The sequence below is a fragment of the Biomphalaria glabrata genome, chromosome 13 (assembly GCF_947242115.1).
Source record: "Biomphalaria glabrata chromosome 13, xgBioGlab47.1, whole genome shotgun sequence".
NCBI lineage: Eukaryota > Metazoa > Mollusca > Gastropoda > Planorbidae > Biomphalaria > Biomphalaria glabrata.
Window position 1 is genome coordinate 31,134,059 of NC_074723.1, and position 25,125 is coordinate 31,159,183.

Genomic DNA, 25,125 nt, shown 5'->3' on the forward strand with positions numbered 1-25,125 from the left:
ATGGCCTTCTTTCTACGTCTGGCTCTGTGGGTGTCTTTAGCTTTCTGGTCAGCTTCAGGTCAGTTTATTTTGTTCTTCACTTTGTATAAGAGGCATCAAGGCTTAGTAGTAAACGGCTTTGTTTTTGAACCAAGTGGGATCAGGTTAAAATCTCGGTGAAGTTTGTGATTTTTCATTTTATATTCTCTAAGATGCCGCATAACTCTAATAGGTAACTGTCTTTAGTTGCTTAGGGCTAGGTTGGTTGTTCATACGGCTGGCTTCAAGGCCACGATATGTGAAATCGTCGGCCACAGGAACAGACCATAGGAATAGATGATTTTTTTTATCAAATGATTTAGCAGCCTTTAATATCACACAACTTTTAAAAAATGTGTAACTTTTTATTTCTATAAATTACATTCTTGAAAATTAAACCTTTATAAATGTATATGTCAGATTCAAACATTAATTTTACTTTAAACCAGAAAATAAAAGCTTACAAATAAAAAAATATAATGCATCAAGATATTTTTTAAATACAAAAGAAATAATTTTCCCCCTTACAAAATCATAAAAAAATATCCTGTTTATATTTTGTCGTTGGTAGCTATATGGATTTTTTTTAGTTCTAAAGATATTGTTGTAACCCTATTGGCGACGCGATAAAGTTAACTGTGTGTGATCAGCTGACATATGTGGCACAGGTCAGTAATACAGTTTAACGTGCTATATCAAAGGGCAAGGGACAGTACTGGCATGAACTTTGCACGTGAATTGGGCCCCTGCAGTTCAAGACTGGACAGCGAGTAGACCGGGACTGTTAGTCTGCCATGAAGTCGGTCCTGTTGGAGTCCTCAAATGTTAAGTACGAGTCCAAGAAGAGATAGAGACTCTAGAGTTTAGCCGGTGTTAGCATTAGTAGTTGTTAATGTGTTGCCAACTTTCTAGTATTTGATGTTATCTATTTTTTGACCATTATTAAAGTACCAGAGCACTTGTTGTGGAGTTCTTGATGTGTTTATGTGTTGTGTGTTTAGCAGTGTTTACAGAAGGCCTGATAGGGGAGAACGTAACACTGGTGTCACGTAACAATATATAGGACATATCATTGCTATTTTAATTTACACATTTTATACCTCAAGCATTTCAAGCAAGTCGTACTATTAAACAAAAGGAAAATAGTTTACAAAAACGATTTATGCACTCACTTGTTGATATATATTAGATTTCTCTTTTTGTCAAATAAAATATAGCAATACGTTATATCTCAAAGCCAAAAAGAGAGTAAGTTTGTTGTTTTTTTAAACTTTAATAACAAAATGTGTTTCTACTCTTCATACGAAGGTATTGTTTTTTTAGTATCACGTTTATAAATCTCAGCTGCAAAGAAAGAAAACATCCTCAGTCTTTCACTATATGTCTGATTGTCCTCGGAGGAACTGTTATAAATTGTTAATCTGTTTCAAAATAATTCTGTGTGAAATGAGGTTTTCTTGTCGCATGAGTCTCAAGAAAATAAAAAGCAAACCAAACTTGAATCTCCATCAAGCAATCGGATGCAGAAAGATATTTTTATTTATTTGATAATGACGGGCCAGTGAAATACTTTACTTATTATTATGGCACGATTAGAGATTTGACACAAACATTTGTCTGATAGAAGGGAAACTTTTGTCTCAGAGACGATGACATGACTATTCAAACCAAGACTGGGATTGTTTACAACACAAAAAGTACCGAAAACAAAACAAAGACTTTTGCCAGCTTCAGAGTAAGGTCGGCTTTGGTTTCTGAAGTAGATATTTAGATACTATGACATTCGACAGTTCCCTTCACTTCATATTAAACTTTTTGTTCCACACCGTTTATCAGCGTCGACAACGTTTAAATTGTTGGCTTTTTGCTTGTGTTAATTGGTTTGTTTGAGGTTACCTCCTTTTAGTAAGCCTACACAAAACATCGCGCAGAGGTTCCTAAAATTATTTCGATTTAGATTTTAAGGGACTAGGTACCTTCATTGAAGTAGGTGTTAACTAATATTTTTGCAGCCTTTCTTCAATCTTGAGGCCTTCCATGACGCTGATAATTGAAGTTATATATAATACTCTCCATTATGTTTTTTCCACTTTATGGCTTTCATTGTTTTCTTTGGAACGCAAGATTAATACTGCTAAAGAAAATGTTTCATAGATATTTACATGTGACTCTTTATGACGACATTATAAGGAAATGCGTTTTTTAAGAACATAATGCTAATAGGGATTGTCTTCAATTCCTAAGATTAGTGAGGAAAGCAATATTTTCATTGACTGCGCAGCCCCAGCTGTGACCAACATATTTTGCCACACTCAGAACAAGCATAACCATTCTCCGCAGGTTGTCGATTTGGATTTTCTTTTCTTCGTCTGGTGTTGTGTTCTCTTAATTATATTGTCATTGGTTATAAGTAAAAAAAAAAAGCAGTCATTTCTCAGACCTGTCTCGATATTTTAAAACAAATGTTGTATTGGTCTTCTTACTTAATACATTGGTCGAGTGGCAGTAGAGATATCGTAAGATATAAAATAGCGTAGGAAAAAAAACAATTACTTAACTTTTAGAAATGTTCTAAGATGAACTTTGTCTCTAGTAGATGCCTATGCTTAAAACTATCTTACTGATTAACAAATATTCATCTTAGCTGACGCTATTAGTTTTGTGTTGTGAAACAATTAATAAATCGTGTTTTACAGTAATCTAGTTAGCTGCAATATGTCGTGTGATACTAATACCATTTAACTACAGGGAACAGTTGAATAGCTGCCAGGTCTGCACACGGTTTTAGATATTTTTTTTTATCAAATTGTGATTTTTGAAGAGAAAAAATCTATTAAGTATGCATGGAAGTGTAATATAATTTGAAATATTAATTAATAAATTGTGTTTCATATTGTTCTAGTTAGCTGTAAGATGTAATGAGATAGTAATAACATTTAACTACAGTGAATCATTAGGATGGCTGCCTGGTCGAGCGGTCTCAGCGCTGGATTGACGTTCGGTCTCATCGTTCGTTATTGGTTCAAACCCATCCCCCGTCGTCCTGCTGGTGGATTGAAATAGAAAGTTAAATTTTCTACAACTCTGATGGGACATCCAAAATATTTTACAAATAAACATTTCATAAACAAGTCTTTTTTTTTTTTAAGGGAAAAGTTTTACTTTATAAGTTTTTGAATGAAAGATTGGCCCTTTACAAAACAATTAGATTAATTAATCAATCAACATCAGTTAGGAGAGGTTCACATTTAGCTTTATCTTCACCTATCCATTAGTCTGTTTGTCCGTTGGGGCACCACCTTAGAACCTTGTGATGTGGCCATATAGCTTGATAATACGTTTATTGACAGTGGTTAGCCACGTCTTGGTGGGGTCGAATAGGTTTAATGTTTCTAATCCTTTTATTTGTGATGCTTTCGTTGATAGTGACACCAAGGATTTAACTATATATTTATTACTATCAGTTCATTGAATAATGTGAATATTAACAAAGTAATAACAATAACATTAATAAATCTCCGTATTATGTGTTTACAAGTCGTTAGTCAAACTAACAATACAACAGTATTGGCGAAACTTTCGACACGAGCACGTCTCTTCATTCTGTATCGATGGAAATAGGATTGTAGTAGTTGATAGTTTGTTGTACATGGTTTCTGATACTCTTTCTATAAATTTTTAAACCTGCCTTTTTACCTGCCCGAGTGGACCATTTTGTCGGTCGATTTTGAGTTTTGTTTCAACACAAACAATCTTTGTAACCATGTTTATGACAGATATTTGTTATTATCAAGTTTTGCAGAATTTAAATTGAAATAATTCAAAGTTGAAATTAATAGTGTAATTAGACGAAATACAATTGTGTAAAACTACGAAAGTAAAAAAAATCGAAACAAGAAAATGAAACCTTAGATATCGGTAAATGAAAAAAACACAGAAATAATGTATTACTTTAGATTTATAAGAGGGGCGCGGTAGCTGTGTTGTTGGCTTTCGGACCTTAGGTTGTGTGTTTAATTATTACTGAAGACTGGCGTTTTAAATTTTAGAATTTTCAGGGTGCCACTGAGTCCACGCTGCTCTAATGGGTACCTTACTTTCGTTAGTCGCTGGCCAAACGGCAGATGACCATCAAATCATCTGCACTATAGATCGCAACGTCTAATAGGGAACTTTATATTTATATGTATATCATGAGCGTAGCCAGGGGGGTGTTTAAATTTAAAAGTAAGTCAAGTTTGTAAAAGAAACTGCATTTGAATTATGCGATGTTTAATTATTCTTTTATTATTTAAACTATTTAAGCTAGTGAGTTTTCTGTTTGATAAATAAAATTTTACTATTTTTCAGAACTTGTGATTGATGTCCAGCCCAGCGTAATATCACCAGAAATAACAAGACAACTTGTGATCAACTGTTCAATAACCAACAACTAAGTTCAACTTATTGATGTTATCAAATCTCTAACTCTTTCTCGTTATAATGAAACTATCAGAGAGTTTGAAGATCTTTTTGTATTAAACACTTCGACACTGATTCTTAAGCAACAAACAAATCTAAAAGCTTCACAAATCAGTTACGGAAATACGCATATAACCTTAACTTTACATAATCCATCTCAGTTTGACGCTAAAGTCTATAGATGTAATGTCACTGGAGACAATGCAGAAGGGACGAATATTTCTTTGTTTGCTAAGAAGGCAGTAGAATATGAGACAAACTCGACCGCTTTAATTGAAGAGATACGACGTTACAAGAAAAATGAGAACTTTCAATGTTCTTTTAAGAAAGATGAGAACTCTGGAGTCAATCGAAGTAGGTTGGCATAAATATTATTTAATTTTATATGTATAGTTACTCTTAAAAATATTTGGTATCTTACAGTGGCGTAACTAAGGGGGGGGGGGGATGGGGGGGACAATATTAAAATCCCCCCGGGCCCCCACCTAGGGGGGGGGCCCCAAATGGGTGTCCGAAATTTATTGTAAATACATAAATTACATTTGATTGACAAATAGTGTCAACGGGTGTCTTTTTTTTCCAACATTTATGGATTAAATTTATCACAAAGACTAAACCTAAATCTAGGTCTATCAGTACGTTGACTTTGTTGACATTTTAAAAATTTTTTTACCCACACAGATCAAAGTTTTTTTTAAAGTTAGTTTTACATTTTAAACTTTGTTGCCACGAATAAAACTGCATGATATACAGCGAATTCCAGGTATCTTGTTACCTTTACTAATAATAGATCTAAATGTCGAGTATTTTATGGCTACACTAATTAACCTTGAAGCAAAATTTACAGAATCGAATATAACAGATCCAAAAGTTATTCTTAATAATGCTAGAATAGTCCATTATTCGAGTTTGGCGTCTATAATTTCAGAATTAAACTTCACACTCGAGTTATTACCCCTCTATTCATCTTTCCTCAATCCAATGGAAACTCTCTTTTTATTTCCATCTAATCCTTTTGCTTTCGTACAAAACCTAAACAACAAACAATGACGTAATATCATATAATATTAGCACATCATTCCTTTTGAAGTTATTATCACACCCTTCCTTTTAAAGTTCTTAAGAGTGATATCTACTAGCAGGGCCGGCCCTAGCATTTGCGGGGCCCTATGCGAAACGGATCGCGCGGGGCCTAGTCTGGGTAGGGATGAGCATAATGTCAAAATAATTTTTTTTTTAATTAGAAAATAGGCCTACTTTCGTCTTTGCAATAAATTTTTATCAAATGAAAGCTCGCAATGCCACTTTTTATTTATAGGTACCCCGAAATTTCAATTTCGTCTATTCTTCAGGAGATTTGAATACATTCAAAAAAAAGTTCAGGACTTTATCGTATATTTTGCCTTTCATGAGATTTCCTGGAGGCCCTGGAAAATCAGGAAGTCACGAGAACCCTGTTATTTTATATACATTATAATGGTTTAATTTAATAATGTACACTTAGAATTAGCGCGGGTCCTATGAAAACGCGGGGCCCATTGCCACCGCATAGGCTGCAGTGGCCTAAGGCCGGCCCTGTCTACTAGGAACTTTAACAATTCGTCCACTTCTGGTTGTTTTGACTGGCACAACAAGTTCTCTAGACGTTGGTCTATAACTGTCTGTTTCGTTTGTTCCAACAGTTTGCAGTTCATTGTCTTCATCGGTATCATAGTACCCAGAGATGTCTTCATCGAAACTCTTATTCAAAAAGCGTTGATTTCTTCTGTATGTTTTACCATCGTTTGTCTTTATGATGTAAGATCTGGGTGCTGAATTTTTTTTTTATGACAACTGCTTTCTGCCATGTTTGACCTAGACGAACTCTCCGACAGAATAATCTTTAGGTAGTCTTGCTTTTGCATTGTATTTCACTTTGCTTTTCATCTGTCGTTCGTTGAGTAATGTCTCTGCATTTTCAGCTACCGATGGTTTCAACAGTTCGGGATCAGTTGGAATGATTCCCTGAGTCTTCTACTCGTCAGCAGTTGTGATGGTGAATAGGGCAGTCCAGTTATCGGAGTATTTCTATACTCGAGCATAACGAGATATGGATCTTTCCCACTTTTGTATTCTCTGAATCCTTTTTCTTGCGCACAAAACATAAACAACCAACAATGACGTAATACCATATAATATTAGCACAGAATCTTCTTCATGCAGTGGAAAATTAAGAATTTTTTGCCTATCTTGAATTCTGGTCAAAGCTCTTGCGCCCAATTAATATAGTTCAGAAGAAACTACAAAAGTCTGGACTGCATATACGGGAAGCTGCTAAAGAAATTAGTACCCTTTCATGCTTTCCGCAAAATGATAAGAAACTGAAAAAAAAACCAATCCATCGAAAAAGCAAAAGAAGATAGTGAATACTATGGATTCCCTGTAATCAAAACAACCAGAAGAAAGAAAAGACTTGATGGGAAGTTGAGTTCTAATGTAGGACTGTCAATAGAACTGCAATTCAAACGTGTTGCGACAGAAGTGCTGGACAGTTTTCATATTGAGGTGAAGGGCAGATTTCAAAGGTTGGAAACAAAATGGATACCTTTGGGTTTCTTCTTGAACCAAGACACCTGTTAGATGAAGACCCGCTTATGACAAACTGTGCTACTTTCCTGTTTGTATGATGAAATAAATGGCAAATCGCTTTTTTTAATGATGTCATTGATGCACGAGCACTTTTCATCAACAAACCAGTAATACAATCACCATTAGACATATTGCGGAAACAGGCTTCATATGGTAATTACGTGTGCTCAAACTTTGCAATCTCCTCCGAATACTGCGAACTCAGGCCACTTCCATTAAGTCATGTGAGAGATCATTCTCAAAGATCAAGTTCATCAAAAGCTATCTCAGGAGCACAATGACACAAGAAAGGCTTATCATGGCTTTAATGTCAGTGAAGTCACAAATACTAGAAAGTATCGATGTAGTTGATGTTATAGATGTCTTTGCTGCACAGAATGCACGACGTGAAGCGATATCAATTTAGATTTGTCACTTGTGCATTATTTAACTAATAAATAAAGGTATTATTCATTAAAAGAGTCTTGATTACTTTTTGTTAAGTTTACTGATATACTGAACCAATTGGATTTGGGGCGTATATATTTTTGCGTACATTATCCCATGTCATATGTCGAATGTCAAAATGTAAGGGGCCCCCAAAGAGGTCAATCCCCCCGGGCCCCCAAATCCCTAGTTACGCCCCTGGTATCTTATATTGTTAGATAATCATGTTATTATTCTCAGTAGAGAGATATGTCTATTAGTGAAGCTAAATTGTTGTTATTGAACTTTGTATATGCATATGGAAATGTTGAGATTAAAACATTAAGAAGGACTTAGAAAGTAAACTATTAAATACTTTATTTCCAGGATCAAGACTTCATTTTTACGGAAGTTCTGAAATTATTACAGAACTAATTGAGCCTTTGACAATAGCATGTTTATATAAGGTAATTTGTCAATACCATTTTGTTCTATATTGAGTGTTAAAAAGTAAAGCCATTTCTGAAATTATGAATATTCTATATTAAAACCAGCCTCCGGGAATGTTCACTACAGTCAATTATTATTATTTTACAAGACAGATTCAAAAGAATTTTTTTTTTCATTAAAAAGAAAGTAAAATTTATATTCTAAAAAAAGTAAGAAGAAATATCTGACATTGCATTGCTCCACAGATTCAAGTGATTACGCGTACCTCTAAGCGCCGTTTATTTCAGAGTGTTCATCTTTGTTTTATCACTTATTCTTCCCCTTTTTTTCCTCTATTACATTTAGCTTTGTGCTGTTATAACATGCTAAATGCAATAATCATAAATTATCAATCACGACAGGGTGCGTCAAAAAATGTATACACACTTTAATCTATCTTAGACCTCACGCCGCTGGATTTCGTCTTATGGGGCACAGTTCAAAATGAGGTGTACAAATGTAAAGCACGTCAATTGGACACACTGTGGAATGAGATTCAGGCGGTGTGTGCAGAAATCTCAGTTGACACTTTGGTACGATGTACGGAATCAGTGTTGACTCATTCTCAGCAATGTATTGATGCTGAAGGCCACTAGTTTGAAAATTCTCACATTAATCACATTTATTTTTCCAATTAGACATTATGCTTTCATGTCATTTATCATTGAAGAATGGGAAATAAATTGTCTATGACAGTTCAAAGTGTGTATACATTTTTTGGACACATCCTGTCATTTTCAGTCAAATGCATAGTTTTTTTTTGTTTAGGTATTTAAAAGCAAAAGCACTTTTAGGAATGATTTGTATTTTTCCACAGACTTTAAATCAAGGTGAAAAGGAAACGTCTGCACTTCAATCGTTATATATACTTCATGGTAGTTTTACATTTTCAACAGTTTATGTAATTTCCTGAAGACTTAACTTATTTAATACAAATTAGTACAAGGTTATAAAGACAGTTTGTGTGAAAGAATAGAGAGAGAAGATTGACAAATCGTGTATGGTGCCCCAGCAGTCCAGCAGACCAAAGGATAGGTGAAAGTGAATGTAAAGTTCGATGTGAACCTAACCTAACTGATATCTTATGATGAATTTCTAATTGATCTAATTGTTTTGTAAAGGGTCAATGTCTTATTCAAATCCTCAAGGAAAGACATTTCCGTAAAAAAAAATAAAAAAATATTTAAGTGGGTATACAGTGAGTGACGAGCTCTGCAGTTCACGTGATAATATGAAAAACTACTTATTAATTGTTGTTTTCAATTATGTGCAACTTATACGCACACTAAATTGATTTTTTCTCTTTAAAAAAGATTTTTTTTTTAATATGACAGAACTTACATAACTTAGCAATATAAATGTAATAAGAAAAATGACAAAAATCTAAAACGATTTGCATAGTTATCTCCCCTTCTAAAGAGCCACGCGTGTTTGTTACTATTAAAATTGAATAGTTGTAAAAGTGGCCTATTTTTATAAAAAAAAAAACGCCTGCATAAGTTCGATTTTTCGCTTTCATAAAAGAAAAAAGTAACCGTTTCATTAGAACTTTGAATGGTCTCAAATATTATGATGTCAGATTTTCACTATCTTTTCTAGCTCACGAGATCTAAATGGGGCTCACGGACAGACGGACAGACAGACAGACATTCACAAAAAACTAATAGCGTCTTTTCCTCTTTCGGGGGCCGCTAGAAAATGTTTTTACTAACACCTTTTTTTAACTAGATAGGTAATAGAAATAAGGATTTACGTGTTTTATGTAAAATTGTAGATGCATAGATAAATAGATAGATAGCCAGACATATAGATAGATAGATAGATAGATAGATAGAGCGATAAATAGATAGATAGAAAGATAGATAGATAGATAGATAGATAGATAGATAGATAGATAGATAGATAAATAGATAAATAGATAGATAGATAGATAGATAGATAGAGAGAGAGAGAGAGAGAGATAGATAGAGAGAGAGAGATATGTCAGACAGACTCTATTTGTGTGTTTACCTTAATGATATAGATTCAAATTCATTTCCATTTTTCAGAGACTAATGGTGTCATTGCATATATAAATAAAGAACAACCTGCGATTACAACCATTCAAAAAAGTAATTTAAAAAATGTTAAAGGTGAAATCTTTGACAACGAATCAAAAGATTCCTATCTTCAAGTCACATGGAACAATTTGAAACATTCAGAATCCGGAAAATATTTTTGTGAAGCTCATATTAACCGTTCAGATGGAAGATTTGATAAGCTCAATGACATTGTAACAATAATAGTACGAGGTTCAACACTAGATGATTTGGTAAAAGTTACACACACATTACTAAGACAGGCAGAAGTAGACAAAGAAAGTCTAAGAGACAATACACAGAAATTAAAGACCATTAAAGAAGATTTGGATATTAACATACACAATATTATAAACGTTAAAAATGATTTGAATGATAAACAAGAAAATATTATAAGAATTAACGAAAATTTGGATACTAAGCAACAAGATATTACGTATCTTAAAGAGGATATGAATTCTACCAAACAAGATATTATAAGTCTTAAAGAGGATATGAATTCTACCAAACAAGATATTATAAGTCTTAAAGAGGATATGAATTCTACCAAACAATATATTGTTAGCATTAAGAAAGATTTGGATACTACGCAAGCAAATATGAAGAGCCTCAATGAGGACTTTTACACTAACATACAAAATATTACAAGCATCAAAAAAGATATGAACACTTACAAAGAAAATATTTTAAGAATTGAAACAGATTTGGATAGTAATAGGCAAAACATTGTAAGTATTAGGAAAGAAGCGGACACTAATAAACAAGACATTATAAGGATTAAAGAAGATCTGGACACTAAACAACAAAATATGTTAAGCATTAAAGATAATGTTGATACAAATAGACATAACATGAGCATCTTTCAAGAGAATCTGACCATGATGGTAGCTAATTTATCAACAGACCTAAAAGAAGTACAAAGCCAGATTCACAAAGGTAAGACAATTATTCTTTAAATAAAAACATTGATAGTCTTAGAAAGTCTTTATAAGTCATATATTTTAAAATAATTAGTACAACCATAACTATTCTTTTTTTTATATTGCTTTGCTGTATTTCTTTATTTATGTAAAATAGATACTAGAAAGATGGGAGAGTTAGAATAGGAAAGCGAGTGACGGAAGATTTCGGCCAAAATATTAAGTGAGTGTTTAATGTGCAGGGTGCAATAATAAACACAGATCTTGCTGACAAGCATCAAAAAGACATTGAAATATTTCGAAACGTCGATGAATGTATGTAGGACTATGTCCCAAGGTGTAGCGTGAAAAGTTTGAGGGGGAATACCGGTCATCGAATTCACCGGTATAATATATATCTGGTTGGAAGGGTTAGTATTGTAAAGCGTGACAATTCGATGCAAGAGATAATACAATTCTAAATGTGTAAAGTGGGGCGTGGGAGCAACGAAAGTAATATCGAATCAAAAAGACAGGTCAGAAATAAATGTCTATTGGAATATAGCAGTATTTCTGGTATTAAAAGCCAACAAAATGCTTATTCTAAGGTATCTACAGTCCATTGCATATTCTTATGGGTAATTCATTTTGTCGGAGAACATGTCCCGCAAACCTCATATATATATATATTGTTATGACACTGCCATGCACACTGCCACCCAGGCTAGTGCAGAGTGCGCACTTCTAGAAACTAGACTAGAAAAGGATTTTGATTTTAATAGACAAACGATTTCCGCCCAAGTAGAGAGCCAATATGGAGATGTTGTACTCAAGGCAGATACCCCATTGCGTTTGTCATGTCTCCGTGTAACGTCTATTTCTCGTTGAGTAGCCTCACCATGGGCGTAGCCAGTATTTTTTTTCGGGGGGGGGGGGGGGGGTTTGGGGGGGTGAATTTTTTTCTCCCCCCCCCCCGACTCCCCCCCCCGAAAAGAAAAAATATATGTATTTATATGTGTGTGTGTGTACATAATCTTTATTACATTCTGACCCTCCATTCTTTCGGAAGACGTTTATTGTGCCCTAGAATAGGTTCTTCCATGAGTTAGTGAAAAAATTGTAGATTCCCCGACATTACTAGCAAAGGGGTCTGGCGCTTCCCCAGCGCGGGGCGAAGCCCCGCCGCCAAGCACTATTTCTGATATTGAAAACCAACAAAATGCATATTCTGAGGTATCTACAGTGCATTTTCCAACTATTAAAAATTCCTATTTCAAAAACCTAATGTGCTATTCTTACTGACTTAGACCCTTCCTCGTCGTTCGGCGCATTTGCCATCAAGCTGTTTCCATAAAATTGTGGACTCCCGCCATTACTAGCAAGGGGGTCTGGGGGAGCGCCAGGAGCTCCCCAGCGCGGTGCGAAGCCCCGCCGCCAAGCAGTATTTCTGGTATTGAAAGCCAACAAAATGCTTATTCTAAGGTATCTACAGTCCATTGCATATTCTTATGGGTAATTCATTTTGTCGGAGAACATGTCCCGCAAACCTCATGCGTCGTTCTCTCACAATCTTACTAAGGAGTCGACTCCCAGTTCGGCATAGGATTTCCTTGATTTAGATCCGATTTCTATAACTGACTCCTAAAATCGGTCTTAGCCATCTTTGTTGAGCCACATTTAGTGTTTTTCAATTTCGGCAGATGACTATTCACTGCAGTTTATTAATGGAGCCCTGCCACTGGTAAAAATGTGTAACCTCTCTTGAATACGCTCTTGGAATTAAGGGACTGTAGTTTGCTTTATATTTTATATCGAAAAGAGAAGTTTTATCGTCAAAATCTTCTGTTGGGGGTTTTCCACCTCAAAATGCTCTGTAGGGGGATCTTAGACTCAAAACCATCTGGAGGGGTTTTAAACTTAAAAAAAAGCCATCTGTAGAAGAAAATCAAAACCCCCTATTGGCTTGGCTACGCTCAAATAATTTTAGTGTGTAATTTGCTTTTTTTTTATATTGAAGATGTATTTTTAGCACCAAACCCTCTGGATAGGGGTTTAAACTCAAAACCCCTTTCGGTAACGCTCATAGCATTTTGAGTGCGTAATTTGCTTTTTTTCTTACACTGAAGATGGCGGGGGGTTTAAACTCAAAACCCCTTTGACTACGCTCATAGATTTTAGAGTGAGTAATTTTCTTTTATTTATATTGAAGAGGTAATTTTTAGCTTCAAACTCCACTGGAGGGGAGTTTAAACTCAAATCCCCATAGACTACACTCATAACATTTTTAGTGTATAATTTGCTTTTTTTATTATTATTAAAGAGGTATTTTTTATTTTTAAACTCAAAACTGAGTCAAAACCCATTTAGCTACGCTCATAACATTTTGAGTGCGTAATTAGCTTTTTTTATATTAAAGAGGCGGTTTATCGTAAATTTTAGACGGGGTTTTAAAATCAAAATCTTCTTTAACTGTGCTCTTGGAATTAGGGGATTTTCGTTTGCATTTTTTATGTTTTGTTTTATAGAAGAGGCGGAGTTAACTGCAAAAACCCCAGGTAGGAGGTTTAAAACTCAAAACCCCTGGTAGGGGGTTTTAAACTCAAAACACCTAGTAGGGGTTTTTAAACTCGAACCGCTCTGGTAGGGGTTTTAAACTTGAACCCCCCTGGTAGGGGTTTTTAAACTCGAACCCCCCTGGTAGGGGTTTTTAAACTCAAAACCCTTTTGGTTGTGCTAGGGCAAGTGATGGTTTTGTATTAAAATCTCACCTAAAATAAACAAAATCAAAGCAAAAAATCAGTCACTAAATTCCGACTCCCCCCCCCCCCAAGGGGGGGGATTTCATTTCGGGGGGGGGGGGTTTGAACCCCAAGAACCCCCCCCCCCCTGGCTACGCCCATGAGCCTCACTTTATTACAATATATATTGTTATGGCACGATTAGATAGTACTTAGTCAAAACGAAATATCAGTCGACGTAAACAGACTACGTCCAACTTCCAGGACAACGTAGAGATCACCATCACAAACTCCATTTGAGTGAAGGCTTGAGAGGCTAAAATCTTCTCTTGCCCTGGACAGAAACCCTGCGGTCTTGCATTGTGCATACATGCATACTTAGAGATAGGTCGTATTGTTATTAATTAGACTTGTTCGACATTCAGTATCAGCGTCTAGTAACTTCTATTTATTGTTCGGCCTTTCGCCGGAGTTATTGGACTACTTTGAGTGTTACCTCCACATTTCCAAATCAGTTAGGTTGGAGACGGCGAAGTTAAGAGGTTCAAAGCATGCAAAGTATTTCTTGGATCTCCGTTGTATATGGAATACTGTGAAGGTGTAGCCGTGCCGAGGTTTTCTAACGATGTTTCACAAGGAATTTAGAGGGCGTCAGAACCGCTACTGACAAACAGGTTAGAATTGGGAAAAGTATGAATAGCAACAAGAGACTGAACAAACATGGGAAACACATAATTTATTTTAATTGCCATAAACACGGGCATGTGGGTAGAGATTTATAGAGTAGGGCAAAACAGTTTGAACAGAAGATTTCGAGTTTGGAGAGGAGGCGCAGGACAATATCCGATAGTGATGAAATAGGAGATGACTTCTGTCGTTGTAGTCACAAGTCAAACATAGGTAGAAGTATGAGTTCCATAGAGGTGTAAAAAGAAATGTAAACTTCATTTTGAAAGAACAAAAGCATGGGTCGTGCAGATAGCCAGTCAACCATAACGCTTTACGAAGGCATCATTGACATACGTTATAAATAAACGTTGGTTTAATGACTGTGTTCGTTATTAGTTGGTCTAGTACGCCTGTCAGAACAGGGAATATACTGTCTCGAGTTAGGTTGAGACAGTGGAAGCTACATGTACATGTAACTGTGGATGTAGTTAATTTTATAGTTTTTTTGTTTGGGGCTATTGTTAGTTGGCTTAGTTGTTTATTTATTAAATTATTTATCATATATGTAACTGTATGACTAGGAAGAGCTGCATAAGGTAATGATGTATTTAAACCACGGAAAGATAGTTCCAGTAAGTAATATTTCTCATATTTTTATGTGATCATGATCCTTCATCAGTGAAGAGTTTGGTCACTTTGGAACAAGTGGAAAGAGAAAAATCAAATACACTTACTGATGCCCCAAAATCGATAGTTTCTTAGTGGGAAAACGATTAGTGATAAATTTATTGTGCTAGGTGAAAGTCTGCCCTGACGAGTGATAGAAAACGGTGTAACCTCTGGGACATAAATCGACAAATTATAACTAGACATACCCTATTGCAGTGATGCCCAAAATACGGCCAGCGGACCAGAACCGGCACTCGACGTGTTTTTTTTCCTGCCCGCCGAAACGTCGGCACAAAATCCATTGTCCAAAAAAAAAAGTTTCAAAAATATCTTTCCCTACATAGAGTAAATTGATTAGTACCGATAGTAAGCCAACATATTTGTTTTATAAAGGAAGAGTAGCTCTCTTTAAGAAACATAACATTAAACAGCTTTAGGAAATCAAACACGTAAGAAAATAAGGTGGCTGTCACGATCATCAATGGTGTTGATGTCACACTCTAAGATGATGCTACTGTCACGATCAGACTTGAACTATATTGCACCATCAATGATCGTGATTGCCGAGGATCTTGAAATGATCTTTCGATAAGATGATCGTATAGAAGTAGACAGATCTATGTTGATGATAAGATCATACAGAAAGTTGCCAATTGATAAAAAGATCATCTAGGTCTAGGAGTTACAACTTGACAAATATGATCTAAGTACGATCTAAATTCAATGAAAAAACTTCTCTTCGTTTAAAAACAATTACTTTAATTAATAACTTGAAAACACTATACACAAATAGTTACAATGGTTAAAATGTACTTGAATAACTGATCTATTCAATAATATATCTGAGTCTTGATACGAATAAAATATATATTCTTAACTACATACAAGTTAGATCTTATCCCTACAAATCTTTACAACCGACTGAGGCTATTTTGTATCTCCGCCGGGTTTCAGCTCGTAATCAGGTGATCAACAACTTACACCTCCCAGACCAACCAATCATTGCAGTCTAATGTTTCCCTGCTATTTCGAGCTAAGTCGGCGAACAACTCAAAACTGTTACCATATATGGTAGTGTACGTGACAGTGGCATTCAGGGTTTGAGACGCCATTGTTAGATTACACCTAGAGTGGAGGATGGATGAAATATATTTACCTAAAATGAGAAGAAAATGACTCGGCGGTATGTCTATTTTCTGTTGCCGCTGACGAGTCTACCGACATATCTGATACCGCTCAAAATCTTGGTATTTATTTGCGATAAAAACAACAGTTTTAAAATCAGAAAAGAAGTAGCTATTTGGAGCATTGATGGGATCGCCAGTGGGAAAACTATGATAAAAAAGTTTCAACCATCACAGAGATTTTTTTCCCTTGGATAAATTAGTGGGGGTGACTACTGATGGTGCCAAAACTATGGTTGACAGCAATAGTTTTTAGAGGTCAATCGAACCGAGCCTCTGTGGTCTCGTTATATTATTCCCCAACAAAACCTACGGACCATGTGATCTTTGAAACATTATTACTTTTGACAATTAAATAAAATCACATCTTGAAAATTCCTAGCGATTAAGCGGCTCTGAAAGGGATCGGACGAGGACGGCTTTTTTTTACAATGGTTACATTTTTTTTTAGTTTATTCGAGAATAAGTTTAAATTCAAAGTTTTTTATTTGCTACATATACCTCGTTTGGGAGTCGCGGTGGCTGCGTGGCGAAGTGCTAGGCTTCCAATATGGTGGTCACGAGCCTTAATCCTAGTAAAGAGTGGGGTTTTATTTTCGGGATTTTTTGACGCCTCTAGGTCCACCCAATTCTAATGGGTGTCTGGCATTTGTTGGGGAAAAGTTGGATTGGTTGGTCTTTGTGCTGGCCACATAATACCCTTTTTAAACGTGGGCCACAGAAACAGATGGTCTTTGCACCATCTGCCCTATAGATTGCAAGGTCAATATGGGGTACTATATACCTCGTTTATAAAAAATTGTAATGGAAGCTGTTTATATTGGACGTTATCACTATAGCGACTATGAAACAGCTGGGACTTACTGTGTGCAGTGTGCATAGCATAGTAGACTATATCTATTCATATCATTATATGGACTCATTATGTTTTGCCGATTGTGATAGGATGTAATTATACAGGTCCCACCTAAATGTTGCACCGTTCGCAAAAAAATAAATTTATTACATATAATAACACATGTAACACTACAGAAAACTTTGTCGTAGTCAAGATGAGCTGCTCGCGATTTTCTCTTGGTAAGCAAATTATTTGAGTCAAAGCTTAATTTTTCATTTTATATTCTATGCATTGAGCAGACCTATTTTAAAATCAAGAACACGTCATTAAGTTGTAAGTTCACTGCAACTGATTAAGATCTGTACATTTAATTAGTTGCGAAATAGAATTAGGACAATTATATGTAAAAATAAACCATTTAAGCCTATTTTTGAAGTGAACTAAATTTCACCTTTCAGACCTGAGATCTATAGGGCTTACGAAGTAAAGGTCTTCTGTTTCTGTAGCCCACGTTTAACACGGGTGTTATGTACAATCACAATGACCAACCGCCATTACTTTCTTCGGCTAATGTCAGCTGGGTGGACTCGGAGGCGCACAATGATCCCAAAATTAAAAATTCCAATTTTCAACAAGAATTGAGCCTCAACCTGTAGTTCAGAAGCCAAGCCTCTGGTAGACATATGTGCAGAAGACCAAGCCTACCCAGGACTTGTATGTGGCCAGCATTTTAAAGGGAGAATCGGACTTCATACCTAACCCAGTTCATAAAAACTGGGAAAAATATGCTTATCTTTGGCCACAAAAGAGGAGCTTGATAAACGGTTTAGAAGATCGCAGATATCAGATTATATATATATATATATATATATATATATATATATATATATATATATATATATATATATATATATTATTGTAAATTCAACGCAAGAAATCAACTCAACAGAGGAAGAACAACAGTGATAGTGATTAAATAAATAAAAGAAATAACACACACAAAACAACAGGATGTCAGATTTTCTTACATCTAGTTTTCCTTTTCAAAATACGCCTGCATTTTCCAACACGTCTCTCTTTTCTCCTCCTATTTTCATTGCTCGTGTGGAACAGTGTGCTTGTGCGCACCATGTATATCAGCGCGGGGACAGAGTTACATATATAGTTTCAATAAATGAAAATAAAAAGGACAGAAGATTTTGTTAACTGTAAAAGCTGTAATTTGAATTTATGATAAAATTTGATGTACAAACCTTATTGTCTGCCCTTCGTTCTCGAAGAGACTACTGATTATGACATACAAAAGAGAGCGACACCCACCTCAATACATACTCACCATTTTCTTACGTAACTTCAAGTTGAGAAATGTCGTTTATATTGAGAATCGAGACAGACACATTTAATTTATTAACAGCAATATAACCCATTGACATATAATGTTAACAGAATGTCATTCCATATCAGTCGATCTTTGTGCCAAATCTTTTTTATTACCGCCCATTAATAAAAATAATAATCTCATCTTATAATTCAACAAGATTACAAAGAGAGTTTGTGTTACACAAACTCAGAGGCGGCCCCCGTCGAAGTCGGATCCCTGTCGGATCTGCATATTCGCAAATAATATTCAAGAGGTTATTTAATTTTGATGGTCAAAAGTAATAATGTTTCAAAAATTCATTTGCCGTAAATTTAAATTTAGATTAAATAAAAAAATATTAGATTAGTTTTAGTATATTAAAACATTGCAATATTGATCAAAACGTTTGGAAATAAAAATCTACACTTTTTTTAAACACTTTAAGTTTAGAAATTTAAATTCTACATCTTAATCTAGTCTATTTTAGTCGAAACTAGATCTAGAAATTCTAGATCTAGAATCTAAAATAATTTTAATTAGAATATAAATCCAAATCTAGATACACTGTAATAAAAATCTAGATCTAGTTTAAAAAATCTAGATCTAGTTTAAAAAATCTAGATTAGATCTAAATCAAGATATCATTCCTTTTTTAAACGCGAGTCACATAACGAGGCTTAATAAACATTATTATACCTAGTTCTTTTTTCATTTCATTTGAAGAATTAATTCCATATAACGTCAGAGGAAAAAAAACACCACGTCACACGCCTAGCAAGACTAAAAGTCGCCTTCATCAATACGAGCCGTTTATCGAGTGTTCATAGACTTTGGTGCACCGAGTGCGTTCTTTAAGCATTTCATTTAAAGAATTCATTCCATATGACGTCAAAGGTAAAAAAAAACAAAACACTACGTCACACGGCCTAGCTAGACTAAAATTCACCTTCATTAATACGAGCCATTTATCGAGTGTTCATAGCCATTGGTACACCGAGTGCGTTCTTTTAGCATTTCATTTAAAGAATTCATTCCATATGACGTCAAAGGAAAAAAAAACACTACGTCACACGGCTTAGTTAGACTAAAATATGTTTTCATTAATATGAGCGATTTTTTGAGGGTTAATAGACATTGGTGCACCGAGTGCGTTCTTTTAACATTAGCCTACATTTAAAGTGTCCATTCATATGACGTCAAAGAAAAAAAATTCCATTTCCTCACAATAGGCTAGTACCGGTACCATAAAAAAAATGTCTTTATTTACACGAGATATTTATTTAAAAAGGATCAAAGCCGCATTGTTTTTGCGTTTTAACTGTCAGTCGGTCTATCCGTCATCTTGATATAAAAAAAACCAACAACTAAAAGTTATTAAAAATTGATTAACCTTTATTTTACGTTTCAAAACATTGCAATAATTTTAATGTATGAATACAATTGAAAAGTTTATATAATAGATTGTTCCGGATGTTTGTATAAATAGTAAAAGAAAAAGAGAATTTCAGATAAATGTAATACCGTTAGTTAAATTTTTTGGATGGTCTCGTATAAAAATTAGATGTACTACAGCCAAGTGGAGAGATAGTCATACATTACTTTGGTGTTTGGATTCTGTTTTCCTTAAAAATCGGAACATAATATTAACAATAATTAGATTTTTTAATGTTTTAGGTAGAAAGTTAAATGTACTGTAAGAGAGAAGTGAGTTAAAATATTTTTCATAAAAATCCGTAAAAACATTATTTCGTAAATGAGAAGATTATTTGTTTATTAATTAGAAGAGGGAGTTCAAACAATTATTTGGCGTTAGTAGATTTTTTAATAAATTCGGAAATTTCTTTCCGACGATTTGTAAGAAACAAAATCCGGAACATTCTTTATCGATTACAAAACTTCTATGTTATGTTTCAGCAAGAAAATTAAATGTCTAAAAAGTAATTTTCAGTTATCAATTCTAGTAAATTACTTTTTTTAAAGTCCTGAACAACCTATTGTCGATATTTTTTAAATTTGTTTAAAGATGAAAATACGGAACAATTTGATATTGATAACCAAATTATAGTGACGCATTGTCAAATAATATAAGTGTAATATTAGTAAATTATGCGATTTCAAACATTCATTAGGCATAATTCATGTTTTATAAAACAATATCCGCAACATTTTTACACTTAATGAAATATGTCAGTATAGAGATTTTGATTTAGCATTAATATGCTATTTACATAAAAAACGGAACAACATATTATTGATAATGTGTTTTTGCAACGTTTAAGCATAGAAATTGAATGTAATATAAGTTAGAAGAGCAAACAAACATTTGTTGGTGTTGATTAGTTTTGCACAAAAAAATCCGGAACAATCAATTTTAGATACTTAAAACTATTGAGATGTTACGGGAGAAACATTAAAGGGTAAATCACATTTTCAATACCTTTTAGAGTTCTAGTTTTTTTAATCTAATCGTGACGGACAGACCGACCAACAGACAAAACGCACAAAAATAAGCTTCTTTTATTCGGATGGGGGCACTAAACAAAAAATAAATAAAATCTGATTTTTAAAAAAAGTTAAAGGAATTGGTTTAGCACCTGGTCATGTTGCGACGTTACGCTACTGCACGAAAATCGCTGCATAAAAGTCCATTAAAAAAAATGTGCGTGATATTTACATCCAAAGTGCTTTATTAGCCTTTATAAACAAACAGAAATGTTTTATTTTAATTTTAGCAGCTAGTTGACCAGAAAAAAACATCTTTAACTATTATTTATGTTTGTTGTAAACATTTCCTGTACATTTTAAAAATATATTTGACTTAGTGATACTGAAATTACACAAAAATTGCCCATCTTGGTTAGCATATTGTAACATTCCCTCCCTTACATTTACGTAATTGTTTTAGAATTGGTGTATTTTTATGAAAAAATCGCTTGCATAATTAATTTTATAAATTAAACGGTTTGCTTTTAGAAAACCAAAAGTAGCCGTTGCACCTAAACTTTTCAAGCCGCATTTAATGATGAAATAATATTTTTCATATCTCTTCTAGTTTTTGAGATCTGAGTGTGACAGACGGACAGACAGACAGACGGACAGACGGACATTTTGCACAAACCTAATAGCGGCTTTTTCCCTTTACGGGGGCCGCTAAAAACAAAAAAAATAGGCTGGAAAAAAAAAAAGAAAATATGGGAACTTAGGCTTGGAGATTAAGCGTTTATGGAAATTATCTAAAACAACAATATACCCCATTGTTATATTAACCAAGGGGATAATAACAAATAACCTCACAGACACCTTCATGGCCCTTGACATTCCTATGAACATTCTCGTTGCCTGTCAGAGGGCGGTACTGCTGCAGACCTGCCCAAGATCTAAAGTAAGAGATGAAAGGCTAAATTTTCGTATTGTTTTGTGTACCGCAAGTGGAAGAATTAGTGATACGTGAGTCAGTTTAAGAATCATGGCCTTTGTAAATATAATATAGATTTCTCCATAAGAATAAAAAACATCAGCAATCATTGTAAATAAACATATTTATACTAAACTAGATAAAACTGAGTCCTTAAAAGCAACATTACTCAATGACTAAAAAACAACATTAGGGAGAGGGGATGAAATGACAGGGGATAAAGAGACCAAAGATAAAATAACTGGCGATGAAGTGACCAGAGATAAAATGACCGGCGATGAAGTGACAATATATAAAAATAACTGGCGATGAAGTGACCAGAGATAAAATAACCGCCGATGAAGTGACCAGAGATAAAATGACCGGCGGTGAAGTGACAGGAGATAAAATAACCACCGATGAAGTGATCAGAGATAAAATGACCGGCGATGAAGTGACCAGAGATAAAATGACCGGCGATGAAGTGACCAGAGATAAAATGACCGGAGATGAAGTGACCAGATATAAAATGACCGGCGATGAAGTGACCAGAGATTAAATGACCGGAGATGAATTTACCAGGGATGATGTGAACGGTGATATGGCGAGTGTGTGTGTGTGTGTGTTTCCAAGAAGATTATGAAGGAAGCATTGCTAATTATTTTAAAAAAATAATGCAATCTATGTTAACAATCTATGTTAAGAAAGAGAGATAACTCCAGTATGCAAAATGTAAGGACATGTTATTATATCGAGTTAGATTTTTTAAAAAGTTATCATCTAAAGTTTATAACAAAAACTATGTTTAGTTTTATTCACAAAAGAGGTTTAAGTTATTTCAAGTTCTATAATGTAAAATAACATACTCCTACACAGCGGTTTAGTAGACTACTGACTTCCGAATCAGAAACCCCATTTGTAACGAACCATGCTGAGATTACTCCCTTAGAGCACTGTGAAGGAAAGCAAGGAGTGAGTTTCAAGGTTGCTTTGCAATTAAAACTTCCAACCAAAGGCCCCTTTTAAAGATAGTTACGCAAGTGGCAGCACCGCGCTGTCTATCGCTAAGGTCATCAGTTTATTAGGTTAGTACCGGCTTGATTTTTTAATTTTTTTTTTTTATAATTGTATAATAGTGGACCAAATTATTAATTTTATGAGATTACTTTAAATTAAACTAATCGTTTCGGGTTTCCTTATATGTGCATCAGATTATTTATTTTATTTTTAAATTAAATTAAATTTAATGGGTTTCCTTATAAATGCAGATATTTATCTCAAATCCTCGCGTTTTCAAAGACTATAGCTAAATGTTTCTGAAGAGTATATCCTTGCCCCCATCGTCCATAATCCATAACCCGAACTTCATAAAGAATGTGGTCTATTATTTCATCGTCCTCAATGCAGTGGCGACACCGTGTGTCTTAGTGCTCTCGAAACCGCCTGAAGTAAACACCTATTGGACAGCGACCGTCTTGGCACTGGACTAGGACAACCTGTTTTGAGTTGTCTATCAACATTTTGAAACTATTGTTAAACGACCGTCAACCTGATGATAATTTATTCAAAAGTTGAAAGTTCATATACTTTACAATATTCTCTATAATCGGACATTTGGTTGACTTATTTTATTGTTCGCAGATTTACAAAAATAATAAATAAATAATAATAATAATAAGGTACTAAAAACAGGGTCATAAAGACAGTTTGTGTGAAAACACGAAACTCAAAATGGGCCCCCAAAGTGGTCCAACCAGGCAGGTAAAAAGGCAGGTTTTAATATTTTCAGTAAGAATATCACAATGAAATACTATGAAAGGCAAATGACAGAGAAGAATGGAGAAAGAAGGTTGACTGATCTTATGTGGTGCGCCAACGGTGCAGCAGACAAAGGGATACGTGAAAGTGAAGATAAAGTTGTATGCGAACTTGGCCTAACTGATGTCATATAATGATTACTTAATTAATCTAACTGTTTTTGAAAGGGTCAAGCTCTTATTTAAATCCCAATAAAAAAAAACATTAAATATTTCAGTAAAAAAAAAAATAATCCTTTAGTTAGGTGTTGTGTGTATGCATGCCGTCGTGCAGCAGTTCGGGCGATAATATTAAAAACTACTTGTTAATTGTGGTTTTAAAGTTTGTTTCACTTATATGCATACGAAATGGATTTTTTCTCTTTACAAATGTAGTAGTAAGACAGAAAGTATTAAAACGTAGCAATACGTTTGTAAAAAAAAAAAAACTAACAAAAATCTAAAACCTTTTGGCATAAATGTGTTAAAAATAGGATAAATGATAGTTTCCCTTAACTAATAATCTACCTCGTTTGTTACTACTAATAGTGAATAGTTGTAAATATGGTATATTTTTATGAAAAAAAACTGCTTCCAATTTTTTAGCTTTCAGAAAATAAAAAGTAGTTGTTCAATCAGAACTTTGAAAGGTCTAAAATATCATGATGTTGGATTTTAACTATCTTTTCTAGTTTTTCGAGATCTAAATGGGACAGACAGATAGACCACTCATAACTAATAGCGTCTATTCCCCTTTTTTTAGGGGGGGGGACCGCTAAAAAAAGGAGAGAAAACACATGTTTAGGTGATTATAGAATGGTGTTGATATTTAAAACATTTTAATTTTCAATTACAGAATTTGGTGATCAACCTTTACACGAAAATGAATTAAAAAGAGAAATCTCTGAGACTCCAACTTATGCATTACGTGACATTTCTCCTAAAACATCTTTAGAGTTGTTTAAGAAAGTATATTTTATAGAGTCGACCAAATTTTCTGGAAGCACATATCTCTTGTCAAAAGATTCACTTTTCTTTTATCCAAGTTTTGGCCAGGCCATGTGTGGACTGGTTGGAGGCTATCTTGTGGAAGTTAACACCATTCAAGAGCTTAAATTTATCAAACATTTTCTGTTCGAAAAGGCTTCTCGCTTTGTGCTTGTAATGGCAGGGGGCACAGATGAAGATCATGAAGGATTGTGGATCAACGGACACAGCTTAACCAAAGTAGACCTTCTCTGGGACAGAGGACAACCAGATGATTATCAAGGTGTTCAAGACTGTCAAGCTTTTAACAAAAATTATAATTGGAATTTAGATGATGTTGGATGTGTTAGTTTTAACAGTAGACAAGTTGGATTCTTATGCGAAGTAAGGGAATAAATAATGGACTACATATTATTATTAAATTGTATGACTCTTAAAAATAAACAAAGCACGCATTGGAAAGATTTTAAAGTCAATTAAAAAAAAGCCATAAATAAACGTAAAAAAGTTTT

General features: G+C 34.4%; 1 pseudogene; it reads left to right on the forward strand.

Annotated features, from left to right (window-relative positions):
* LOC106062128 (uncharacterized) lies at positions 1-25,125 on the forward strand (annotated as a pseudogene).